General features: G+C 34.0%; 9 non-coding genes across 9 annotated transcripts; all 9 read left to right on the top strand.

The window, feature by feature from the left end:
• The first annotated feature begins 396 nt into the window (after positions 1 to 396).
• Positions 397 to 468, top strand: TRNAG-UCC (transfer RNA glycine (anticodon UCC)). The gene has a single exon. It is a non-coding gene; the product is annotated as a tRNA-Gly (tRNA).
• A 1,694-nt stretch (positions 469 to 2,162) lies between these two features.
• TRNAG-UCC (transfer RNA glycine (anticodon UCC)) lies at positions 2,163 to 2,234 on the top strand. The gene has a single exon. It is a non-coding gene; the product is annotated as a tRNA-Gly (tRNA).
• Positions 2,235 to 3,013: 779 nt separating this feature from the next.
• On the top strand, positions 3,014 to 3,085 carry TRNAG-UCC (transfer RNA glycine (anticodon UCC)). Its single transcript has one exon. It is a non-coding gene; the product is annotated as a tRNA-Gly (tRNA).
• Positions 3,086 to 4,814: 1,729 nt separating this feature from the next.
• TRNAG-UCC (transfer RNA glycine (anticodon UCC)) lies at positions 4,815 to 4,886 on the top strand. Its single transcript has one exon. It is a non-coding gene; the product is annotated as a tRNA-Gly (tRNA).
• Positions 4,887 to 5,726: 840 nt separating this feature from the next.
• TRNAG-UCC (transfer RNA glycine (anticodon UCC)) lies at positions 5,727 to 5,798 on the top strand. Its single transcript has one exon. It is a non-coding gene; the product is annotated as a tRNA-Gly (tRNA).
• A 3,685-nt stretch (positions 5,799 to 9,483) lies between these two features.
• Positions 9,484 to 9,555, top strand: TRNAG-UCC (transfer RNA glycine (anticodon UCC)). The gene has a single exon. It is a non-coding gene; the product is annotated as a tRNA-Gly (tRNA).
• A 1,730-nt stretch (positions 9,556 to 11,285) lies between these two features.
• TRNAG-UCC (transfer RNA glycine (anticodon UCC)) lies at positions 11,286 to 11,357 on the top strand. The gene has a single exon. It is a non-coding gene; the product is annotated as a tRNA-Gly (tRNA).
• Positions 11,358 to 14,022: 2,665 nt separating this feature from the next.
• On the top strand, positions 14,023 to 14,094 carry TRNAG-UCC (transfer RNA glycine (anticodon UCC)). Its single transcript has one exon. It is a non-coding gene; the product is annotated as a tRNA-Gly (tRNA).
• Positions 14,095 to 15,821: 1,727 nt separating this feature from the next.
• On the top strand, positions 15,822 to 15,893 carry TRNAG-UCC (transfer RNA glycine (anticodon UCC)). Its single transcript has one exon. It is a non-coding gene; the product is annotated as a tRNA-Gly (tRNA).
• The last annotated feature ends 1,993 nt before the right edge of the window (positions 15,894 to 17,886 follow it).

The raw sequence follows: 17,886 nt of genomic DNA, 5'->3' as shown, positions 1-17,886 counted from the left end.
TAATGTATCTTTTCAATCATTAAAGGGAGTGCTTTTGCAGTCGACACTTCGTGATACACTGGTGGGCATAGCGTTCTTCTAAGCAGTTGACTTGGTTTTTATACCGGACTGCTTTTCTCTTTACCTTTTAACATTCTAAAAATTGTCCCACAGAAGATCAATTCCTCTTGCCAGTAATGGAGGTGTAGCCAAATCCTTTGTTCATGGCCAACCAATTCATTTTCTTTTCTCAATTCTTTGAAACCTTTGTGTAAAAAGTGGACCATGAACATTGAACTTATGCACAGATAAGCCTCTTTCGTTCAGGAATTTCTTTTCAATTCATTATTTAAATCCTGTTTTATGATTGCTCACTAGATTTTGCAATTGATTTTTAAACATTTAAAAAAAACAAAAGCGTTGGTGGTATAGTGGTGAGCATAGCTGCCTTCCAAGCAGTTGACCTGGGTTTGATTCCCAGCCAACGCATTGTGTTTATAGTATTGAATCTTTAGTTCTTCAAGATGCTGCTTAAAAAGTGCTCAGAACACAAACTGCTTAGAGAAATTTTAATAGTTTAAAGAATTTGGAAATTTTATCATATGACAACTTCTTCTTCTTCTTCTTCTTCTTCTTCTTCTTCTTCTTCTTCTTCTTCTCTCTCATTCACTGTATGCTAGAATAATGAACAATTAAAAATCAACAGTTCTAAATAGACTGGTGCCAATAAGACTTTTGAAATGCATTTTCTTATTGGTTGTCTAGCTTTTAACACCAATTTACTCTTGCAGAAATGCGTGGAGAAAGACTTGTATATCCCTCCAATATTCACAGTTTTAACCATTTTCAAACCCTACTGTGTATTAAATGTATCTTTTCAATCATTAAAGGGAGTGCTTTGCAGTCGACACTTCGTGATACACTGGTGGGCATAGCGTTCTTCTAAGCAGTTGACTTGGTTTTTATACCGGACTGCTTTTCTCTTTTACCTTTTAACATTCTAAAAATTGTCCCACAGAAGATCAATTCCTCTTGCCAGTAATGGAGGTGTAGCCAAATCCTTTGTTCATGGCCAACCAATTCATTTTCTTTTCTCAATTCTTTGAAACCTTTGTGTAAAAAGTGGACCATGAACATTGAACTTATGCACAGATAAGCCTCTTTCGTTCAGGAATTTCTTTTCAATTCATTATTTAAATCCTGTTTTATGATTGCTCACTAGATTTTGCAATTGATTTTTAAACATTTAAAAAACCCAAAAGCGTTGGTGGTATAGTGGTGAGCATAGCTGCCTTCCAAGCAGTTGACCTGGGTTTGATTCCAGCCAACGCATTGTGTTTATAGTATTGAATCTTTAGTTCTTCAAGATGCTGCTTAAAAAGTGCTCAGAACACAAACTGCTTAGAGAAATTTTAATAGTTTAAAGAATTTGGAAATTTTATCATATGACAACTTCTTCTTCTTCTTCTTCTTCTTCTTCTTCTTCTTCTTCTTCTTCTTCTTCTTCTTCTTCTTCTTCTTCTTCTTCTTCTTCTTCTTCTTCTTCTTCTTCTTCTTCTTCTTCTTCTTCTTCTTCTTCTCTCTCATTCACTGTATGCTAGAATAATGAACAATTAAAAATCAACAGTTCTAAATAGACTGGTGCCAATAAGACTATTGAAATGCATTTTCTTATTGGTTGTCTAGCTTTTAACACCAATTTACTCTTGCAGAAATGCGTGGAGAAAGACTTGTATATCCCTCCAATATTCACAGTTTTAACCATTTTCAAACCCTACTGTGTATTAAATGTATCTTTTCAATCATTAAAGGGAGTGCTTTGCAGTCGACACTTCGTGATACACTGGTGGGCATAGCGTTCTTCTAAGCAGTTGACTTGGTTTTTATACCGGACTGCTTTTCTCTTTTACCTTTTAACATTCTAAAAATTGTCCCACAGAAGATCAATTCCTCTTGCCAGTAATGGAGGTGTAGCCAAATCCTTTGTTCATGGCCAACCAATTCATTTTCTTTTCTCAATTCTTTGAAACCTTTGTGTAAAAAGTGGACCATGAACATTGAACTTATGCACAGATAAGCCTCTTTCGTTCAGGAATTTCTTTTCAATTCATTATTTAAATCCTGTTTTATGATTGCTCACTAGATTTTGCAATTGATTTTTAAACATTTAAAAAAAAACAAAAGCGTTGGTGGTATAGTGGTGAGCATAGCTGCCTTCCAAGCAGTTGACCTGGGTTTGATTCCCAGCCAACGCATTGTGTTTATAGTATTGAATCTTTAGTTCTTCAAGATGCTGCTTAAAAAGTGCTCAGAACACAAACTGCTTAGAGAAATTTTAATAGTTTAAAGAATTTGGAAATTTTATCATATGACAACTTCTTCTTCTTCTTCTTCTTCTTCTTCTTCTTCTTCATCTTCTTCTTCTTCTTCTTCTCTCTCATTCACTGTATGCTAGAATAATGAACAATTAAAAATCAACAGTTCTAAATAGACTGGTGCCAATAAGACTATTGAAATGCATTTTCTATTGGTTGTCTAGCTTTTAACACCAATTTACTCTTGCAGAAATGCGTGGAGAAAGACTTGTATATCCCTCCAATATTCACAGTTTTAACCATTTTCAAACCCTACTGTGTATTAAATGTATCTTTTCAATCATTAAAGGGAGTGCTTTGCAGTCGACACTTCGTGATACACTGGTGGGCATAGCGTTCTTCTAAGCAGTTGACTTGGTTTTTATACCGGACTGCTTTCTCTTTTACCTTTTAACATTCTAAAAATTGTCCCACAGAAGATCAATTCCTCTTGCCAGTAATGGAGGTGTAGCCAAATCCTTTGTTCATGGCCAACCAATTCATTTTCTTTTCTCAATTCTTTGAAACCTTTGTGTAAAAAGTGGACCATGAACATTGAACTTATGCACAGATAAGCCTCTTTCGTTCAGGAATTTCTTTCAATTCATTATTTAAATCCTGTTTTATGATTGCTCACTAGATTTTGCAATTGATTTTTAAACATTTAAAAAAAACCAAAAGTGTTGGTGGTATAGTGGTGAGCATAGCTGCCTTCCAAGCAGTTGACCTGGGTTTGATTCCCAGCCAACGCATTGTGTTTATAGTATTGAATCTTTAGTTCTTCAAGATGCTGCTTAAAAAGTGCTCAGAACACAAACTGCTTAGAGAAATTTTAATAGTTTAAAGAATTTGGAAATTTTATCATATGACAACTTCTTCTTCTTCTTCTTCTTCTTCTTCTTCTTCTTCTTCTTCTTCTTCTTCTTCTTCTTCTTCTTCTTCTTCTTCTTCTTCTTCTTCTTCTTCTTCTTCTTCTTCTTCTTCTTCTTCTTCTTCTTCTTCTTCTCTCTCATTCACTGTATGCTAGAATAATGAACAATTAAAAATCAACAGTTCTAAATAGACTGGTGCCAATAAGACTATTGAAATGCATTTTCTTATTGGTTGTCTAGCTTTTAACACCAATTTACTCTTGCAGAAATGCGTGGAGAAAGACTTGTATATCCCTCCAATATTCACAGTTTTAACCATTTTCAAACCCTACTGTGTATTAAATGTATCTTTTCAATCATTAAAGGGAGTGCTTTGCAGTCGACACTTCGTGATACACTGGTGGGCATAGCGTTCTTCTAAGCAGTTGACTTGGTTTTTATACCGGACTGCTTTTCTCTTTTACCTTTTAACATTCTAAAAATTGTCCCACAGAAGATCAATTCCTCTTGCCAGTAATGGAGGTGTAGCCAAATCCTTTGTTCATGGCCAACCAATTAATTTTCTTTTCTCAATTCTTTGAAACCTTTGTGTAAAAAGTGGAACATGAACATTGAACTTATGCACAGATAAGCCTCTTTCGTTCAGGAATTTCTTTTCAATTCATTACTTAAATCCTGTTTTATGATTGCTCACTAGATTTTGCAATTCATTTTTAAACATTCAAAAAACACAAAAGCGTTTGTGGTATAGTGGTGAGCATAGTTGCCTTCCAAGCAGTTGACACGGGTTCGATTCCCGGCCAACACATTGTGTTTATAGTATTGAATCTTTAGTTCTTCAAGATGCTGCATACAAAGTCCTCAGAACACAAACTGCTTAGAGAACTTTTAATAGTTTAAAGAATTTGGAATTTTTTTCATATGACAAATTCTTCTTCTTCTTCTTCTTCTTCTTTTTCTTCTTCTTCTTTTTCTTCTTCTTCTTCTTCTTCTTCCATATTAATGGAACTCTCATTCACTGTATGATAGAATAATGAACAATTAAAAATCAACAGTTCTAAACAGACTGGTGCCAATAAGACAATTGAAATGCATTTTCTTATTGGTTGTCTAGCTTTTAACACCAATTTATTCTTGCAGAAATGCGTGGAGAAAGACTTGTATATCCCTCCAATATTCACAGTTTCAACCATTTTCAAACCCTACTGTGTATTAAATGTATCTTTTCAATCATTAAAGGGAGTGCTTTGCAGTCGAGACTTCGTGTTACACTGGTGGGCATAGCGTTCTTCGAAGCAGTTGACTTGATTTTTATACCGGACTGCTTTTCTCTTTTACCTTTTAACATTCTAAAAATTGTCCTACAGAAGATCAATTCCTCTTGCCAGTAATGGAGGTGTAGCCAAATCCTTTGTTCATGGCCAACCATTTCATTTTCTTTTCTGATTCTTTGAAACCTTTGTGTAAAAAGTGGAACATGAACATTGAAGTTATGCACAGATAAGCCTCTTTCGTTCAGGAATTTCTTTTCAATTCATTACTTAAATCCTGTTTTATGATTGCTCACTAGATTTTGCAATTGATTTTTAAACATTCTAAAAAAACAAAAGCGTTGGTGGTATAGTGGTGAGCATAGCTGCCTTCCAAGCAGTTGACCCGGGTTCGATTCCTGGCCAACGCATTGTGTTTATAGTATTGAATCTTTAGTTCTTCAAGATGCTGCATAAAAAGTGCTCAGAACACAAACTGCTTAGAGAACTTTTAATAGTTTAAAGAATTTAGAATTTTTTTCATATGACAACTTCTTCTTCTTCTTCTTCTTCTTTTTCTTCTTCTTCTTCTTTTTCTTAATCTTCTTTTTCTTCTCCTTCTCCTTCTTCTTCTTCTTCTTCTTCTTCTTCTTCTTCCATATTAATGAAACTCTCATTCACTGTATGCTAGACTAATGAACAATTAAAAATCAACAGTTCTAAATAGACTGGTGCCAATAAGACAATTGAAATGCATTTTCTTATTGGTTGTCTAGCTTTTAACACCAATTTACTCTTGTAGAAATGCGTGGAGAAAGACTTGTATATCCCTCCAATATTCACAGTTTCAACCATTTTCAAACCCTACTGTTTATTAAATGTATCTTTTCAATGATTAAAGGGAGTGCTTTGCAGTCGAGACGTCGTGTTACACTGGTGGGCATAGCGTTCTTCTAAGCAGTTGACTTGGTTTTTATAACGGACTGCTTTTCTCTTTTACCTTTTAACATTCTAAAAATTGTCCCACAGAAGATCAATTCCTCTTGCCAGTAATGGAGGTGTAGCCAAATCCTTTGTTCATGGCCAACCAATTCATTTTCTTTTCTCAATTCTTTGAAACTTTTGTGTAAAAAGAGGAACATGAACATTGAACTTATGCACAGATAAGCCTCTTTCGTTCAGAAATTTCTTTTCAATTCATTACTTAAATCCTGTTTTATGATTGCTCACTAGATTTTGCAATTGATTTTTAAACATTCAAAAAAACAAAAGCGTTGCTGGTATAGTGGTGAGCATAGCTGCCTTCCAAGCAGTTGACCCGGGTTCGATTCCTGGCCAACGCATTGTGTTTATAGTATTGAATCTTTAGTTCTTCTAGATGCTGCATAAAAAGTGCTCAGAACACAAACTGCTTAGAGATCTTTTAATAGTTTAAAGAATTTTGAATTTTTTTCATATGACAACTTCTTCTTCTTCTTCTTCTTCCTTTTCTTCTTCTTCTTCTTTTTCTTCTTCTTTTTCTTCTTCTTCTTTTTCTTAATCTTCTTTTTCTTAATTTTCTTTTTCTTCTTTTTCTTCTTCTTCTTCTTCTTCTTCTTCTTCTTCTTCTTCTTTCATATTAATGGAACTCTCATTCACTGTATGCTAGAATAATGAACAAATAAAAATCAACAGTTCTAAATAGACTGGTGCCAATAAGACAATTGAAATGCATTTTCTTATTGGTTGTCTAGCTTTTAACACCAATTTATTCTTGCAGAAATGCGTGGAGAAAGACTTGTATATCCCTCCAATATTCACAGTTTCAACCATTTTCAAACCCTACTGTGTATTAAATGTATCTTTTCAATCATTAAAGAGAGTGCTTTGCAGACGAGACTTCGTGTTACACTGGTGGGCATAGCATTTTTCTAAGCAGTTGACTTGGTTTTTATACCGGACTGCTTTTCTCTTTTACCTTTTAACATTCTAAAATTTTCCCACAGAAGATCAATTCCTCTTGCCAGTAATGGAGGTGTAGCCAAATCCTTTGTTCATGGCCAACCAATTCTTTTTCTTTTCTCAATTCTTTGAAACCTTTTCTAAAAAGTGGACCATGAACATTGAACTTATGCACAGATAAGACTCTTTCGTTCAGGAATTTCTTTTCAATTCATTACTTAAATCCTGTTTTATGATTGCTCACTAGATTTTGCAATTCATTTTTAAACATTCTAAAAAAACAAAAGTGTTGGTGGTATAGTGGTGAGCATAGTTGCCTTCCAAGCAGTTGACACGGGTTCGATTCCTGGCCAACACATTGTGTTTATAGTATTGAATCTTTAGTTCTTCAAGATGCTGCATACAAAGTCCTCAGAACACAAACTGCTTAGAGAACTTTTAATAGTTTAAAAAATTTGGATTTTTTTCATATGACAACTTCTTCTTCTTCTTCTTTTTCTTCTTCTTTTTCTTCTTCTTCTTCTTCTTTTTCTTCTTCTTCTTCTTCTTCTTCTTCTTCCATATTAATGGAACTCTCATTCACTGTATGATAGAATAATGAACAATTAAAAATCAACAGTTCTAAATAGACTGGTGCCAATAAGACAATTGAAATGCATTTTCTTATTGGTTGTCTAGCTTTTAACACCAATTTATTCTTGCAGAAATGCGTGGAGAAAGACTTGTATATCCCTCCAATATTCACAGTTTCAACCATTTTCAAACCCTACTGTGTATTAAATGTATCTTTTCAATCATTAAAGGGAGTGCTTTGCAGTCGAGACTTCGTGTTACACTGGTGGGCATAGCGTTCTTCGAAGCAGTTGACTTGGTTTTTATACCGGACTGCTTTTCTCTTTTACCTTTTAACATTCTAAAAATTGTCCCACAGAAGATCAATTCCTCTTGCCAGTAATGGAGGTGTAGCCAAATCCTTTGTTCATGGCCAACCAATTCATTTTCTTTTCTCAATTCTTTGAAACCTTTGTGTAAAAAGAGGAACATGAACATTGAACTTATGCACAGATAAGCCTCTTTCGTTCAGAAATTTCTTTTCAATTCATTACTTAAATCCTGTTTTATGATTGCTCACTAGAATTTGCAATTGATTTTTAAACATTTAAAAAAAAAACAAAAGCGTTGGTGTTATAGTGGTGAGCATAGCTGCCTTCCAAGCAGTTGACCTGGGTTTGATTCCTGGCCAACGCATTGTGTTTATAGTATTGAATCTTTAGTTCTTCAAGATGCTGCATGAAAAGTGCTCAGAACAGAAACTGCTTAGAGAACTTTTAATAGTTTAAAGAATTTGGAATTTTTTTCCTATGACAACTTCTTCTTCTTCTTCTTCTTCTTCTTCTACTTTTTCTTCTTCTTTTTCTTTTTCTTCTTTTTCTTAATCTTCTTTTTCTTCTTCTTCTTCTTCTTCTTCTTCTTCTTCTTCTTCCATATTAATGGAACTCTCATTCACTGTATGCTAGACTAATGAACAATTAAAAATCAACAGTTCTAAATAGACTGGTGCCAATAAGACAATTGAAATGCATTTTCTTATTGGTTGTCTAGCTTTTAACACCAATTTACTCTTGTAGAAATGCGTGGAGAAAGACTTGTATATCCCTCCAATATTCACAGTTTCAACCATTTTCAAACCCTACTGTTTATTAAATGTATCTTTTTAATCGTTAAAGGGAGTGCTTTGCAGTCGAGACGTCGTGTTACACTGGTGGGCATAGCGTTCTTCTAAGCAGTTGACTTGGTTTTTATACCGGACTGCTTTTCTCTTTTACCTTTTAACATTCTAAAAATTGTCCCACAGAAGATCAATTCCTCTTGCCAGTAATGGAGGTGTAGCCAAATCCTTTGTTCATGGCCAACCAATTTATTTTCTTTTCTCAATTCTTTGAAACCTTTGTGTAAAAAGTGGACCATAAACATTGAACTTATGCACAGATAAGCCTCTTTCGTTCAGGAATTTCTTTTCAATTCATTACTTAAATCCTGTTTTATGATTGCTCACTAGATTTTGCAATTGATTTTTAACATTCAAAAAAACACAAAAGTGTTGGTGGTATAGTGGTGAGCATAGCTGCCTTCCAAGCAGTTCACCCGGGTTCTATTCCTGGCCAATGCATTGTGTTTATAGTATTGAATCTTTAGTTCTTCAAGATGCTGCATAAAAAGTGCTCAGAACATAAACTGCTTAGAGAACTTTTTATAGTTTGAAGAATTTGGAAATTTTTTCATATGACAACTTCTTCTTCTTCTTCTTCTTCTTCTTCTTCTTCTTCTTCTTCTTCTTCTTCTTCTTCTTCTTCTTCTTCTTCTTCTTCTTCTTCTTCTTCTTCTTCTTCTTCTTCTTCTTCTTCTTCTTCTTCTTCTTCTTCTTCTTCTTCTTCTTCTTCTTCTTCTTCTTCTTCTTCTTCTTCTTCCATATTAATGGAACTCACATTCACTGTATGCTAGAATAATGAACAATTAAAAATCAACAGTTCTAAATAGACTGGTGCCAATAAGACAATTTAAAATGCATTTTCTTATTGGTTGTCTAGCTTTTAACACCAATTTACTCTTGCAGAAATGCGTGGAGAAAGACTTGTATATCCCTCCAATATTCACAGTTTCAACCATTTTCAAACCCTACTGTGTATTAAATGTATCTTTTCAATCATTAAAGGGAGTGCTTTGCAGTCGAGACTTCGTGTTACACTGGTGGGCATAGCGTTCTTCTAAGCAGTTGACTTGGTTTTTATACCGGACTTCTTTTCTCTTTTACCTTTTAACATTCTAAAAATTGTCCCACAGAAGATCAATTCCTCTTGTCAGTTATGGAGGTGTAGCGAAATCCTTTGTTCATGGCCAACCAATTCTTTTTCTTTTCTCAATTCTTTGAAACCTTTTTGTAAAAAGTGGACCATGAACATTGAACTTATGCACAGATAAGCCTCTTTCGTTCAGGAATTTCTTTTCAATTCATTACTTAAATCATGTTTTATGATTGCTCACTAGATTTTGCAATTGATTTTTAAACATTTTAAAAAAAAAACAAAAGCGTTGGTGGTATAGTGGTGAGCATAGCTGCCTTCCAAGCAGTTGACCTGGGTTCGATTCCTGGCCAACGCATTGTGTTTATAGTATTGAATCTTTAGTTCTTCAAGATGCTGCATAAAAAGTGTTTAGAACACAAACTGCTTAGAGAACTTTTAATAGTTTAAAGAATTTGGAATTTTTTTCATATGACAACTTCTTCTTCTTCTACTTTTTCTTCTTCTTCTACTTTTTCTTCTTCTTCTTCTTTTTCTTCTTCTTCTTCTTCTTCTTCTTCTTCTTCTTCTTCTTCTTCTTCCATATTAATGGAACTCTCATTCACTGTATGCTAGACTAATGAACAATTAAAAATCAACAGTTCTAAATAGACTGGTGCCAATAAGACAATTGAAATGCATTTTCTTATTGGTTGTCTAGCTTTTAACACCAATTTACTCTTGTAGAAATGCGTGGAGAAAGACTTGTATATCCCTCCAATATTCACAGTTTCAACCATTTTCAAACCCTATTGTTTATTAAATGTATCTTTTTAATCATTAAAGGGAGTGTTTTGCAGTCGAGACGTCGTGTTACACTGGTGGGCATAGCGTTCTTCTAAGCAGTTGACTTGGTTTTTATACCGGACTGCTTTTCTCTTTTACCTTTTAACATTCTAAAAATTGTCCCACAGAAGATCAATTCCTCTTGCCAGTAATGGAGGTGTAGCCAAATCCTTTGTTCATGGCCAACCAATTCATTTTCTTTTCTGAATTCTTTGAAACCTTCTGTGTAAAAAGAGGAACATGAACATTGAACTTATGCACAGATAAGCCTCTTTCGTTCAGAAATTTCTTTTCAATTCATTACTTAAATCCTGTTTTATGATTGCTCACTAGATTTTGCAATTGATTTTTAAACATTCAAAAAAATAAAAGCGTTGGTGGTATAGTGGTGAGCATAGCTGCCTTCCAAGCAGTTGACCCGGGTTTGATTCCTGTCCAACGCATTGTGTTTATAGTATTGAATCTTTAGTTCTTCTAGATGCTGCATAAAAAGTGCTCAGAACACAAACTGCTTAGAGATCTTTTAATAGTTTAAAGAATTTTGAATTTTTTTCATATGACAACTTCTTCTTCTTCTTCTTCTTCTTCTTCTTCCTTTTCTTCTTCTTCTTCTTCTTCTTCTTCTTCTTCTTCTTCTTCTTCTTCTTCCATATTAATGGAACTCTCATTCACTGTATGCTAGACTAATGAACAATTAAAAATCAACAGTTCTAAATAGACTGGTGCCAATAAGACAATTGAAATGCATTTTCTTATTGGTTGTCTAGCTTTTAACACCAATTTACTCTTGTAGAAATGCGTGGAGAAAGACTTGTATATCCCTCCAATATTCACAGTTTCAACCATTTTCAAACCCTACTGTTTATGAAATGTATCTTTTTAATCATTAAAGGGAGTGCTTTGCAGTCGAGACGTCGTGTTACACTGGTGGGCATAGCGTTCTTCTAAGCAGTTGACTTGGTTTTTATACCGGACTGCTTTTCTCTTTTACCTTTTAACATTCTAAAAATTGTCCCACAGAAGATCAATTCCTCTTGCCAGTAATGGAGGTGTAGCCAAATCCTTTGTTCATGGCCAACCAATTCATTTTCTTTTCTCAATTCTTTGAAACCTTTGTGTAAAAAGAGGAACATGAACATTGAACTTATGCACAGATAAGCCTCTTTCGTTCAGAAATTTCTTTTCAATTCATTACTTAAATCCTGTTTTATGATTGCTCACTAGATTTTGCTATTGATTTTTAAACATTCAAAAAAAACAAAAGCGTTGGTGGTATAGTGGTGAGCATAGTTGCCTTCCAAGCAGTTGACCTGGGTTCGATTCCTGGCCAACACATTGTGTTTATAGTATTGAATCTTTAGTTCTTCAAGATGCTGCATAAAAAGTGCTCAGAACACAAACTGCTTAGAGAACTTTTAATAGTTTGAAGAATTTGGAATTTTTTTCATATGACAACTTCTTCTTCTTCTTTTTCTTCTTCTTCATTTTCTTAATCTTCTTTTTCTTCTTCTTCTTCTTCTTCTTCTACTTCTTCTTCTCTCTCATTCACTGTATGCTAGAATAATGAACAATTAAAAATCAACAGTTCTAAATAGACTGGTGCCAATAAGACAATTGAAATGCATTTTCTTATTGGTTGTCTAGCTTTTAACACCAATTTACTCTTGCAGAAATGCGTGAAGAAAGACTTGTATATCCCTTCAATATTCACAGTTTCAACCATTTTCAAACCCTACTGTGTATTAAATGTATCTTTTCAATCATTAAAGGGAGTGCTTTGCAGTCGAGACTTCGTGTTACACTGGTGGGCATAGCGTTCTTCGAAGCAGTTGACTTGGTTTTTATACCGGACTGCTTTTCTCTTTTACCTTTTAACATTCTAAAAATTGTCCCACAGAAGATCAATTCCTCTTGCCAGTAATGGAGGTGTAGCCAAATCCTTTGTTCATGGCCAACCAATTCATTTTCTTTTCTCAATTCTTTGAAACCTTTGTGTAAAAAGAGGAACATGAACATTGAACTTATGCACAGATAAGCCTCTTTCGTTCAGAAATTTCTTTTCAATTCATTACTTAAATCCTGTTTTATGATTGCTCACTAGAATTTGCAATTGATTTTTAAACATTTAAAAAAAAAACAAAAGCGTTGGTGTTATAGTGGTGAGCATAGCTGCCTTCCAAGCAGTTGACCTGGGTTTGATTCCTGGCCAACGCATTGTGTTTATAGTATTGAATCTTTAGTTCTTCAAGATGCTGCATGAAAAGTGCTCAGAACAGAAACTGCTTAGAGAACTTTTAATAGTTTAAAGAATTTGGAATTTTTTTCCTATGACAACTTCTTCTTCTTCTTCTTCTTCTTCTTCTTCTACTTTTTCTTCTTCTTTTTCTTTTTCTTCTTTTTCTTAATCTTCTTTTTCTTCTTCTTCTTCTTCTTCTTCTTCTTCTTCTTCCATATTAATGGAACTCTCATTCACTGTATGCTAGACTAATGAACAATTAAAAATCAACAGTTCTAAATAGACTGGTGCCAATAAGACAATTGAAATGCATTTTCTTATTGGTTGTCTAGCTTTTAACACCAATTTACTCTTGTAGAAATGCGTGGAGAAAGACTTGTATATCCCTCCAATATTCACAGTTTCAACCATTTTCAAACCCTACTGTTTATTAAATGTATCTTTTTAATTGTTAAACGGAGTGCTTTGCAGTCGAGACGTCGTGTTACACTGGTGGGCATAGCGTTCTTCTAAGCAGTTGACTTGGTTTTTATACCGGACTGCTTTTCTCTTTTACCTTTTAACATTCTAAAAATTGTCCCACAGAAGATCAATTCCTCTTGCCAGTAATGGAGGTGTAGCCAAATCCTTTGTTCATGGCCAACCAATTTATTTTCTTTTCTCAATTCTTTGAAACCTTTGTGTAAAAAGTGGACCATAAACATTGAACTTATGCACAGATAAGCCTCTTTCGTTCAGGAATTTCTTTTCAATTCATTACTTAAATCCTGTTTTATGATTGCTCACTAGATTTTGCAATTGATTTTTAAACATTCAAAAAAACACAAAAGTGTTGGTGGTATAGTGGTGAGCATAGCTGCCTTCCAAGCAGTTCACCCGGGTTCTATTCCTGGCCAATGCATTGTGTTTATAGTATTGAATCTTTAGTTCTTCAAGATGCTGCATAAAAAGTGCTCAGAACATAAACTGCTTAGAGAACTTTTTATAGTTTGAAGAATTTGGAAATTTTTTCATATGACAACTTCTTCTTCTTCTTCTTCTTCTTCTTCTTCTTCTTCTTCTTCTTCTTCTTCTTCTTCTTCTTCTTCTTCTTCTTCTTCTTCTTCTTCTTCTTCTTCTTCTTCTTCTTCTTCTTCTTCTTCTTCCATATTAATGGAACTCACATTCACTGTATGCTAGAATAATGAACAATTAAAAATCAACAGTTCTAAATAGACTGGTGCCAATAAGACAATTTAAAATGCATTTTCTTATTGGTTGTCTAGCTTTTAACACCAATTTACTCTTGCAGAAATGCGTGGAGAAAGACTTGTATATCCCTCCAATATTCACAGTTTCAACCATTTTCAAACCCTACTGTGTATTAAATGTATCTTTTCAATCATTAAAGGGAGTGCTTTGCAGTCGAGACTTCGTGTTACACTGGTGGGCATAGCGTTCTTCTAAGCAGTTGACTTGGTTTTTATACCGGACTTCTTTTCTCTTTTACCTTTTAACATTCTAAAAATTGTCCCACAGAAGATCAATTCCTCTTGTCAGTTATGGAGGTGTAGCGAAATCCTTTGTTCATGGCCAACCAATTCTTTTTCTTTTCTCAATTCTTTGAAACCTTTTTGTAAAAAGTGGACCATGAACATTGAACTTATGCACAGATAAGCCTCTTTCGTTCAGGAATTTCTTTTCAATTCATTACTTAAATCATGTTTTATGATTGCTCACTAGATTTTGCAATTGATTTTTAAACATTTTAAAAAAAAAACAAAAGCGTTGGTGGTATAGTGGTGAGCATAGCTGCCTTCCAAGCAGTTGACCTGGGTTCGATTCCTGGCCAACGCATTGTGTTTATAGTATTGAATCTTTAGTTCTTCAAGATGCTGCATAAAAAGTGTTTAGAACACAAACTGCTTAGAGAACTTTTAATAGTTTAAAGAATTTGGAATTTTTTTCATATGACAACTTCTTCTTCTTCTACTTTTTCTTCTTCTTCTACTTTTTCTTCTTCTTCTTCTTTTTCTTCTTCTTCTTCTTCTTCTTCTTCTTCTTCTTCTTCTTCTTCTTCTTCTTCTTCCATATTAATGGAACTCTCATTCACTGTATGCTAGACTAATGAACAATTAAAAATCAACAGTTCTAAATAGACTGGTGCCAATAAGACAATTGAAATGCATTTTCTTATTGGTTGTCTAGCTTTTAACACCAATTTACTCTTGTAGAAATGCGTGGAGAAAGACTTGTATATCCCTCCAATATTCACAGTTTCAACCATTTTCAAACCCTATTGTTTATTAAATGTATCTTTTTAATCATTAAAGGGAGTGTTTTGCAGTCGAGACGTCGTGTTACACTGGTGGGCATAGCGTTCTTCTAAGCAGTTGACTTGGTTTTTATACCGGACTGCTTTTCTCTTTTACCTTTTAACATTCTAAAAATTGTCCCACAGAAGATCAATTCCTCTTGCCAGTAATGGAGGTGTAGCCAAATCCTTTGTTCATGGCCAACCAATTCATTTTCTTTTCTGAATTCTTTGAAACCTTCTGTGTAAAAAGAGGAACATGAACATTGAACTTATGCACAGATAAGCCTCTTTCGTTCAGAAATTTCTTTTCAATTCATTACTTAAATCCTGTTTTATGATTGCTCACTAGATTTTGCAATTGATTTTTAAACATTCAAAAAAATAAAAGCGTTGGTGGTATAGTGGTGAGCATAGCTGCCTTCCAAGCAGTTGACCCGGGTTTGATTCCTGTCCAACGCATTGTGTTTATAGTATTGAATCTTTAGTTCTTCTAGATGCTGCATAAAAAGTGCTCAGAACACAAACTGCTTAGAGATCTTTTAATAGTTTAAAGAATTTTGAATTTTTTTCATATGACAACTTCTTCTTCTTCTTCTTCTTCTTCTTCCTTTTCTTCTTCTTCTTCTTCTTCTTCTTCTTCTTCTTCTTCTTCCATATTAATGGAACTCTCATTCACTGTATGCTAGACTAATGAACAATTAAAAATCAACAGTTCTAAATAGACTGGTGCCAATAAGACAATTGAAATGCATTTTCTTATTGGTTGTCTAGCTTTTAACACCAATTTACTCTTGTAGAAATGCGTGGAGAAAGACTTGTATATCCCTCCAATATTCACAGTTTCAACCATTTTCAAACCCTACTGTTTATGAAATGTATCTTTTTAATCATTAAAGGGAGTGCTTTGCAGTCGAGACGTCGTGTTACACTGGTGGGCATAGCGTTCTTCTAAGCAGTTGACTTGGTTTTTATACCGGACTGCTTTTCTCTTTTACCTTTTAACATTCTAAAAATTGTCCCACAGAAGATCAATTCCTCTTGCCAGTAATGGAGGTGTAGCCAAATCCTTTGTTCATGGCCAACCAATTCATTTTCTTTTCTCAATTCTTTGAAACCTTTGTGTAAAAAGAGGAACATGAACATTGAACTTATGCACAGATAAGCCTCTTTCGTTCAGAAATTTCTTTTCAATTCATTACTTAAATCCTGTTTTATGATTGCTCACTAGATTTTGCTATTGATTTTTAAACATTCAAAAAAAACAAAAGCGTTGGTGGTATAGTGGTGAGCATAGTTGCCTTCCAAGCAGTTGACCTGGGTTCGATTCCTGGCCAACACATTGTGTTTATAGTATTGAATCTTTAGTTCTTCAAGATGCTGCATAAAAAGTGCTCAGAACACAAACTGCTTAGAGAACTTTTAATAGTTTGAAGAATTTGGAATTTTTTTCATATGACAACTTCTTCTTCTTCTTTTTCTTCTTCTTCATTTTCTTAATCTTCTTTTTCTTCTTCTTCTTCTTCTTCTTCTACTTCTTCTTCTCTCTCATTCACTGTATGCTAGAATAATGAACAATTAAAAATCAACAGTTCTAAATAGACTGGTGCCAATAAGACAATTGAAATGCATTTTCTTATTAGTTGTCTAGCTTTTAACACCAATTTACTCTTGCAGAAATGCGTGGAGAAAGACTTGTATATCCCTCCAATATTCACAGTTTCAACCATTTTCAAACCCTACTGTGTATTAAATGTATCTTTTCAATCATTAAAAGGAGTGCTTTGCAGTCGAGACTTCGTGTTACACTGGTGGGCATAGCGTTCTTCTAAGCAGTTGACTTGGTTTTTATACCGGACTTCTTTTCTCTTTTACCTTTTAACATTCTAAAAATTGTCCCACAGAAGATCAATTCCTCTTGTCAGTTATGGAGGTGTAGCGAAATCCTTTGTTCATGGCCAACCAATTAATTTTCTTTTCTCAATTCTTTGAAACCTTTGTGTAAAAAGTGGACCATGAACATTGAACTTATGCACAAATAAGCCTCTTTCGTTCAAGAATTTCTTTTCAATTCATTACTTAAACCCTTTGTTATGATTGCTCACTAGATTTTGCAATTGATTTTTAAACATTAAAAAAAAAACAAAAGGGTTGATGGTATAGTGGTGAGCATAGCTGCCTTCCAAGCAGTTGACCTGGGTTTGATTCCCAGCCAACGCATTGTGTTTATAGTATTGAATCTTTAGTTCTTCAAGATTTTGCATAAAAAGTGCTCAGAACACAAACTGCTTAGAGAACTTTTAATAGTTTAAAGAATTTGGATTTTTTTTCATATGACTTCTTCTTCTTCTTCTTCTTCTTCTTCTTCTTCTTCTTCTTCTTCCATATTAATGGAACTCTCATTCACTGTATGCTAGAAAGAATAATGAACAATTAAAAATCAACAGTTCTAAAAAGACTGGTGCCAATAAGACAATTGAAATGCATTTTCTTAATGGTTGTCTAGCTTTAAACACCAATTTACTCTTGCAGAAATGCATGGAGAAAGACTTGTATATCCCTCCAATATTCACAGTTTCAACCATTTTCAAACCCTACTGTGTATTAAATGTATCTTTTCAATCTTTAAAGGGAGTGCTTTGTAGTCGACACTTCGTGTTACACTGGTGGGCATAGCGTTCTTCTAAGCAGTTAACTTGGTTTTTATACCGGACTGCTTTTCTCTTTTACCTTTTAACATTCTAAAAGTTTTCCCACAGAAGATCAATTCCTCTTGCCAGTAATGGAGGTGTAGCCAAATCCTTTGTTCATGGCCAACCAATTTATTTTCTTTTCTCAATTCTTTGAAACCTTTGTGTAAAAAGTGGACCATAAACATTGAACTTATGCACAGATAAGCCTCTTTCGTTCAGGAATTTCTTTTCAATTCATTACTTAAATCCTGTTTTATGATTGCTCACTAGATTTTGCAATTGATTTTTAAACATTCAAAAAAACACAAAAGTGTTGGTGGTATAGTGGTGAGCATAGCTGCCTTCCAAGCAGTTCACCCGGGTTCTATTCCTGGCCAATGCATTGTGTTTATAGTATTGAATCTTTAGTTCTTCAAGATGCTGCATAAAAAGTGCTCAGAACATAAACTGCTTAGAGAACTTTTAATAGTTTAAAGAATTTGGAAATTTTTCCATATGACAACTTCTTCTTCTTCTTCTTCTTCTTCTTCTTCTTCTTCTTCCATATTAATAGAACTCTCATTCACTGTATGCTAGAATAATGAACAATTAAAAATCAACAGTTCTAAATAGACGAGTGGCAATAAGACAATTGAATTGCAT

Source organism: Mixophyes fleayi, chromosome 3, assembly GCF_038048845.1.
Source record: "Mixophyes fleayi isolate aMixFle1 chromosome 3, aMixFle1.hap1, whole genome shotgun sequence".
Classification (NCBI taxonomy): Eukaryota; Metazoa; Chordata; class Amphibia; order Anura; family Limnodynastidae; genus Mixophyes; species Mixophyes fleayi.
Note: the sequence above shows the minus strand (reverse complement) of the source record. Positions and strands in the feature narration are given on the sequence as shown.